The following is an 8074-nucleotide window of genomic DNA, read 5'->3' on the forward strand; positions in this document are numbered from 1 at the left end:
TGGGAGCTCAGTTGGAGGTATCAGCAGGAGCTCCTGTGTACAGCCTCTATAGCATGGTGATCTCAGGGAGTCAGACTTCTTAGATGGTAGCTGGCTTCCCCAGGGCAAGCATTCCAAGAAAAGCAGGTAGAGCAGCATGGCCTTTTCTGACCTAGTCTGGGAAGTTGATGGCATCACTTCTGCTGTACTTCATGAGTCAAGGGAAGGGGACATAGATCCCACCTCTCTTTAGATAGAATATCAAAGAATTTTCAGACTGTGTTTTAAAAAGTCATGTGATGAACCACTTTGAACCTCACAGTGAGAAGGAAACTTACATTTGAGATGTGACATTTGCAAAAAGATGGCTGGGGACAAAGAGAGCAAGAGGAGATAAGAGAAATCAAGGTAGGAAAGCCAGAAAGGAGGTTTTGTGCTACTTGGATTAAAAAAGTGGTTGGAGCCTTCATTTATTCAGGATCATAATATTAGACAGATATTAGACAGAATTCAAATTAAAATTTGAGAAGACTTGGCAGCTAATTGGCCAAGGTCTACCCTATGAGTTTTGTAATAGAGAGTCTAACTCCATTTTTTTTAATGCATTTAAGCCGCCGCCGCCGCCGCCGCCGCCTCCTCCTCCTCCTCCTCCTCCTCCTCCTCTTCCTCCTCCTCCCACTTTGACAGCAGTGGGAAGTTTAAACCATACATGGGAACCCTCACCCCAGCCTCGCTGCCAACTACCGTAAAAACCGCAACCAAGGTTTCTGCCCCTACTCTCTCTCAAACCACTTTTGGATGTGCTTGGCAGCCAGCCACTCCGATCTCCCCAGAAAGCCTCATTGTGTGAGTAATAAACCTTTTATAATAATCCTTTTAGTGTGTATACAGTGTCATCATTCTTGACATAGGAACCACAATTTAAGTGGGGGTCCATCCAGCATCCTCAGAGGACTATGACAAGTTCCCAGTTATACCAAATGTAGTCATTCTGGTTCCTAAATATAAAACAAAAAAATGCTTAGCATTTATTGCCTTCTATATGCTAAGTGCTGTTCTGACACTGCATTTTAACTCATTGAATCCTCACGAGGCCTATGAGTGAGGTATTATATTATCCTTATTTTACAGATGCAGAAATGAGACAGAATAGAGCAGCTGGTGGAGGGGAGAAATTGACCAAAAGAACCATCCAAACCTCAAGTTGGGTTGAGAAGCCAGTGACACCACTGACTAGGAGAAGGAGCCTTGGACAGGGTCGATCTCCACGGGAAGAAAAGCTGAGTTTTAGACAAGTTTAATTTCTGATGAAAGGGGCTATATAAATGTAGGTATCCTTTGGCATTTAGAAATAAGGAATTTAAATCCTTCAAAGTATATTGGGCAGCATGTAAGTGCCAGACTCTAGGCAGGGTACCCAACAGAGCTCTGGTAATAAAATGGGACTTGTAGAGTCATCAACACAGTGGACGCTGGAGCTAGAATTTAGATGCAAAGAGAAAGAAAAAGCAGAAGGTTGTGAACTCACATTTAAAGCACAGGAGAAACTGAAAGAGCCAGCAAGCCAAGTAGAGAAAGGAAAATGGCCTGAATACAGTGGGGTACCTGAGCAGGTGGGTCCAAAACATTTTTTTAAAGTCAGCTGCCATTGAAAGTTGTCTCCCTGTCTAGGAGAAAGCCTGGAAGACAGTGGAGTCATCGTTCTTTGATCTGGGGAGGGAGTCTCCTCACATGATAGCCCTTTCAGTTGCGGACACATAAGGCAAGTGGGCACACGGTGCCCGATAGAATTCTGTAACACAACCTTTTATTTGTGGCCTTGAGAGGCTGCCCTCCCTTCATATTTGAAGAGGATCTCTTGGGTGGACATAGGAATATTTGCATAGAGACTCAAGGCATTGAGATCTGAACTTTCCTATGGATGTTCGACTTTATTAGGCTCTTTCCAATGACCAGGGATGGCCCAACTGAAGTCTACTGGCAAAAAGGATTGCTTAAAAAAAAATGATGAAATTTCTGGACTGATTATCCAGGGTCAGTATTAGCACTCAGAAGGTGCAAAGAGTCATTTCAGTCAAGTGCATGACCTGTGATTCTGCTAGTGGGAATGCTTTGAGGATAGTTGGAAGCACAGATGTCGAGCAACCCTGGCCAAGAATAACACTGGGAAAATAATATTGTCCTTCCTTGGGAATAAAAAAAACCCTCTGCAGCTTTGAAAGGGTCTTAAACAGGAAGAATGGTACTAAGGCAGGAGGTGAGGGGGAAGGTAACTAGGCAGAACCAGGCTGTAAGATGACCCCATGGTGCAGTGTCAGAAGCTAGAGCCGCCACTGATAGTAGAACGACTCGTACATGGACCAGATCCTCCTATTCTCTGGAGAGTTATTAGAAATAGCGTGAGTTTTAGATGAGGAAAGCAATTCAAAGAGAGGAAGCCAAAAGAGAGGGGAGTCAGAGCCATACTCATCTTACTTTTAAATCATGAAAATGTGATCTGCGTTACAACCCAAGTTGGTGAAGCAGCTCATACAGCTACGAGGACAAAAGAGGCATATTTCTGATAATCTGGCTGTCATTCTTTAAACATTCATTAGGCACATTGTTTTGCACTGTTCCTGATACGTAAAAGATGCTCAGTGTATGGTAACTATGATCAATAACATTATTATTAATATTAGGATATTGTTGGTTTGAGTGGTTAAAGCACTGATGTTGACTCGGAAGCCAACACAATCCTGGTAAGATTATCAAGCAATGATGCCACAGCCACCTGCCTTTGGAATCTCATTCCTTAAAATGAACTCTGACCAGGGCATGAAGAGCTATTGTTTGAGATACGGAAGGGAAGTCTGCTGCGAAAGGCATCATCACAGCCCAACAGCAAGTGGCGACAATCCTTCTTGCAGCTGGGACCTTGACAAAGGAGGAGAGGTACACTCCTTACTCTCTAGGGATGATTATTAACCAGGTCCCCAATTAGCAGTAGAAGATGGCTTTGTTTATTTTTATCCTCCACACAGCCCAACTCTGGGGGACTCTACCAAGGGGGGAAAAATAATCACTTGTAGAAGGGGCAATCTAGTAAGCTTCTGGTTTTGGGAGAGGAACCTTCATTACTGTAGAGATGTCTCCCCCTCTTCCTCCTTTTTCTCCTCTGCCTTCTATCTCACCCTCTTCCTCCTCCTCTGCTCTCCTTCTCTCCATCCTAAACACAAACCCCATATTTCTTCATATTCCCATCTATGTGACCCTGGGAACATTTCCTCATCCCACAGATGTTCCACCTACAGTGGCTCTGTGGTTAAGGAGTTTTGGGAAATCCAGGATTCCAAATAACTACCCTTCCTAGAAATTTACAGTGCAACTCACCACGTGGAAAGCTCTAAGAAATCCTGCGGTGAAGGCACCCTTTCACCCTGCTCAGCCAGGGCTTCCCCATCTTTGCTAACAAATGTAATCATGCTGAAAAATATTTTTGCAATACTTATTAATAGCCCTCAGCACTTGGGCTCCAGGGGATCTGAATCAAGGCATTCCAGGAAGAGGGAGAGAGTGCAGAGGGACCAAGGTGTGAAACAATTTTGTTTGACAGGGGTGTGGTGGGAGGAGGGCTAGGGGAAAATATTAAAGAAATATGTGTTACTCCTGTGCATGGGAAAGAATAGAGTGCAGAGAAAGGCCTAATCATCAGGAATCCATTTCATGAAGACACCTATAAATGCTACTCTGAAAACAAGTAGGGAGGGAAGATAGAAGCAAATTACACTGTCCCAGCTCGCCATTAAGCCTCGTAGGCATCTCTTCCATCTTGGAGGTGAATGGGAAGATTGTGATGGTTGTGCCTGGCAGTGAAATTAGACAGCTGACCTGAGCTGTAAGCGAGATACTTGAATTTTATTCTCTTTGGTGCTTTTCAGCATTTGTCTCATCATGGCACATATAGAAAATTAAAGTATTTTTGATTTCATAGGGCACACTGGAGTAAATGGAGGAGGATGCTTGGTCCAGGGATAGAGGGGTCTGTATCTCAAGCATCCTGTAAACCATTTGTGGCACAGCAGTGTGCCCTGATGCTGTTGGGAAGTGCTGCTCTAGGTGAAGGGAGGTAATGGAAGAGCTTTAGGCAGGCAAATGACCTGATTAGGTTTGAATAAAGGAATTCCTCAGTGGGCTTTAACTGAGACCCAGAAAGAGGTCAGAAGCAGTCGGTCCTTCTAGTTCCACCAGCTTGCCTTGGTCCCACCACCACAGGATCTTTTACTATGTTTTCATTCTGCGTCAAGGTGTTCCCTCTAGCATCCCTGGTCTTCACTTTGGTTTAATCTACTTATCCTTCTGACCACAGCTCAAATACCACATTTTCAAGGAAGCGGTCCCTCATTCCTCAGACAAAGTCAAGTCTTCTTTGTCACATCTTCATATATATTATTTTCCTTGCCACTAAATTTAATTTACAGTTATGTATTTATGTTATTATATGGCCTGCTCCCAGCTAGTCTATACATTTGTCACACTGCTTCCCCACTTGGAAAGCCCTCTCCTCACATCTCAAATCACAGCTATCCTTCTAGGTCTGTCTAGAATTCAATTTCCCACCAAGCTCCCCAGCTGGGAATAGTTTGCTCTTCTTCTCTGGGCATCTATATATATGGTTTCTGGACATTTCTGTGGCTTTGTTGAACAGACATTGGAGGATTTTCTGCCTACCACTCTTGTTTCTGCCCTGCTTGTCCTCCAACTCCAGTCACATAGGTACTGTGGGACCTGCCATGTTAGTCCAGGCTGACTCCACCCAAGACTACAGTTCCAGGGGTGAACAAGGCAGACACTTGAACTCTGGGCCAATCAGCCCATTCTTGGGGGTTTTTGGGTTTGGATTAGAAAGAGCCCTGTCAACCTGTGTCATGAGCTGAAGTTCTCAGATACAGCACTCAGGAGCTGTCAAGAGCCATGGTTTTGCTTTGTGGGAATTGCAGGCCTCCAAGAAAAAGGAAGAATGGAGTTGTACACATAGAGAAGCAGAGACAAGATACTGTCCCATCAGCACTGAAGTCTCTGGCTCCAGTGGATCCTGAGCCTCAGCTATGTCCAACCTTCACCTAGCCTTGGAGCTAGCTGTGAGATATCCAGGGATATTTCCAATAAATTCCACATTTTTCTTAATTTGGTTTGGGATGAGTTTATGTCACTGTCACCAAGAATACAAACTAAATTAATACATGTTGATCACTTTTGAGAGCTCTTTGGGATGGCATTCATTGCTTGAATTAAGGACATCCAGGGTAGAGAAAGTTAAAACAGCAATGAAGCATCCCAAATTTTAATATATAGTTTCTAAAATACATTTGTCTGAAGCCTCCTCTGGCAGACAGCACAGTATAATGGGGAGATTATAGGCTTTGGAGTCAGATTCGGGTTTGTGGCCAATTCTGTATTTTCCAAGCAGAAATTGTGACTCTGGACAATTGACTGCACTACTCTGTGCTTTATCTGTCAAATGGAGATGATAGTACCTACATTAAAGAGTTATTATCACATGGTGTAATAAATAATGCATTAAAGCACTTGACATGGAATCTGGTTCATGATAGGCACTCAGCAGCATTCCACATTCCACTGAATCTAAGATACAATCAATTATAATAGATATCATGATTTTAGGTACCACTGAAAAGGAAAAGCTAATGAATCTGTGACATGCCATTGATGATATAAGGCGTTCTGGTTTCAGAGTGAAAAGATGTCTTAGAATCAATGAAATGTAGTGTATTTATTGGGCACAGATGATACAGGAAATAATGTTCAGCGCTGGTGATATAGAAGTGAGCAAGATTGACATTGCTCCTCAAGGTGCTAGGATCAAATAATTATTACATTTCAGATTTTCAAAAGGACAAGGAATACCCTTAGATAGTGAATTCATGGCTTGCAAAAAAATGCCTAGGACCAAGAAATAAAGCAGCGGAGAAATGCTAGACTTTAATCCTCTTATATGTTATTAGATCCTATAGCAGTTATATTTTCATGCTCTGCATACAATCCAAAACAAATTGTCTGCTTACAATTAAAATCCTGCTGAGTTTCCAAGAGTCTAGCCCCCAGGGAGTGATTTGAACACCATGTCTTATCCACAATGACGCAATTCTACTTTTAAGGGACAATTACGGGGTTTCCTTGTAAGTCAGGCCAAACTTTCTCCAAAATACATGAAGGAAGTGCCTAGAAAAGAAAACGTTTGAGGCTTGTTTTCATACTGTCACTTAAGAGAAACAATTTCCAAAAAGGACTGATTTTTTTCTTAAATCAAATCTGGAAGGCCTGTACTTTTATAGCCCTTTGCAGCTTTTTAGTAGAACAGAACAAAGTCCCTTAGGAAACTTAATGTAACAGTAACCAAATGTCCTTGTTAAGCAGCCATTTATTGGTCTATTAAATCTGATCTGAACTGTGATATTTTGTGGTAAATCTCTTCTCCAGCACAAATTGCTCAAGATGGGCTTCTTTAGGCATCTACCCCACTGGAGACGGCTTCGACATCATCCCAGAAAAGACAAATGTGTTTGCATCTTGCTGGGCAGCTCTTCCAGGAGGGCAGATCTAAAAAGAACATTTTCTTTGCTTCTTTCACTTAGGAAGACTTAAAAATTGTTTTAGAGATTAATCAGTCCAATTGCTTCATTTTACAGACGAGATAATTAATTATTTCATGTAGGCCAGGTGTTGTCTTAGACCCTGGGGATGCAGAGATAAATGTTTTCTCTGCCCTTAAGGCACTAACCATCCAGTGGAAATGAGAGATCAGTAAGTAGAGCAGTTAAGTGCCAGGCAACTGAGCGAGCCCCCTGAGGGCTGGCCATGGGGAGAGGGGAGGAAAACGGTCACTACACTGTCAGGGTCCCTGTAGGGACCAGGATTCAGTCAGATATTTAAATGAAGAGACTGGAATAAAGGGACTGCTTAGAGAGTGATGGGAGCAAACAAGGGATCTGGGGGCACCCTGAGAATACTAACATTGAGACACCAGTATCTCCTCTAGAGCCATAGGCGCAAGTGGAAGAAATAGCGTATAATAGAGTCTGGTAAGAACTGGAGCCTTGGAGAGCAGAGTCTCTCAGCAAGGGCTGTAGCCACAGAGGGTCACAGCTCCTGCCAGAGAAAAGGCACCAAAGCCAGGAGGAAGCCGTGAAGAAGTGCCCCAACCTCTCTCTGCTCAGCTTCCAAGTTTTCCATTGGTGCTTCCCATTTGCTGAATCCAACTGGAAGCCAGATTGCAAATGTGATGTAACCTGACAGAGTCAACCTCTGGAAGCATAGAGCAGGGCAAAGTAGGACAGAAAATGGTCTTGGGAGAGGGTAAATGGATATTAACCGGCATCTGGCACTGATAACTGTTCAAGGTTTCTTGTATTCTTTCTTTTTTTTTTGTCATTCTACAGTTTTATTTATATAACCAGTGAAGGGCTTGTTCTTAGCTTTAATCCTTTTCAAACATATTAATATAAGAAGCTGAATTGTAATGATGCAGCAAATGAAGCCACTGGCATTAATACAGGTAACAAAGGTCCACATCCGGGTGGTATTGACATCAGGGAAATTTCCAAAACCAGTTGCTGCCTAAGGAACAAGGTGGCCCACAAAAGCACATTCACACGCATACACACATACATACACACACACACATACACACCATTCATTCATTTAGCAAATAATTTGAAGCATCTGCTATATAAATAATAGCGATAAAAGCTGCTAGAGAGAGCTTCTTTGGCTTTGGAAATGGAAGGGTAAACTAAATAAATACCATGTTTACCCTATGGGCTAGTGAGAAAAAGGCAAAGTAAATAACCCATAAAGCATAATAAATACTATATTAAGGAGAGATCAGGAGGCTTTGAGAGTATTTTGGGTGGGAAAGTAGCTAATCAAATTTAGGGCCCACAGAATATTTCCCTGAGAAAGTGACCTTCATGTGGAGGCTTGGAGGTGAATAGAAGTCAGCCACCTAGAAGAGTGAGTGGCAGAGAGAGGAGTGTTCCTGGTAGAGAGACAAAGACCCAGAGACAACAGTGGGTGTCAAGTTCAAGGGTCTGAA

The sequence above is a fragment of the Vicugna pacos genome, chromosome 13 (assembly GCF_048564905.1).
Source record: "Vicugna pacos chromosome 13, VicPac4, whole genome shotgun sequence".
Classification (NCBI taxonomy): Eukaryota; Metazoa; Chordata; class Mammalia; order Artiodactyla; family Camelidae; genus Vicugna; species Vicugna pacos.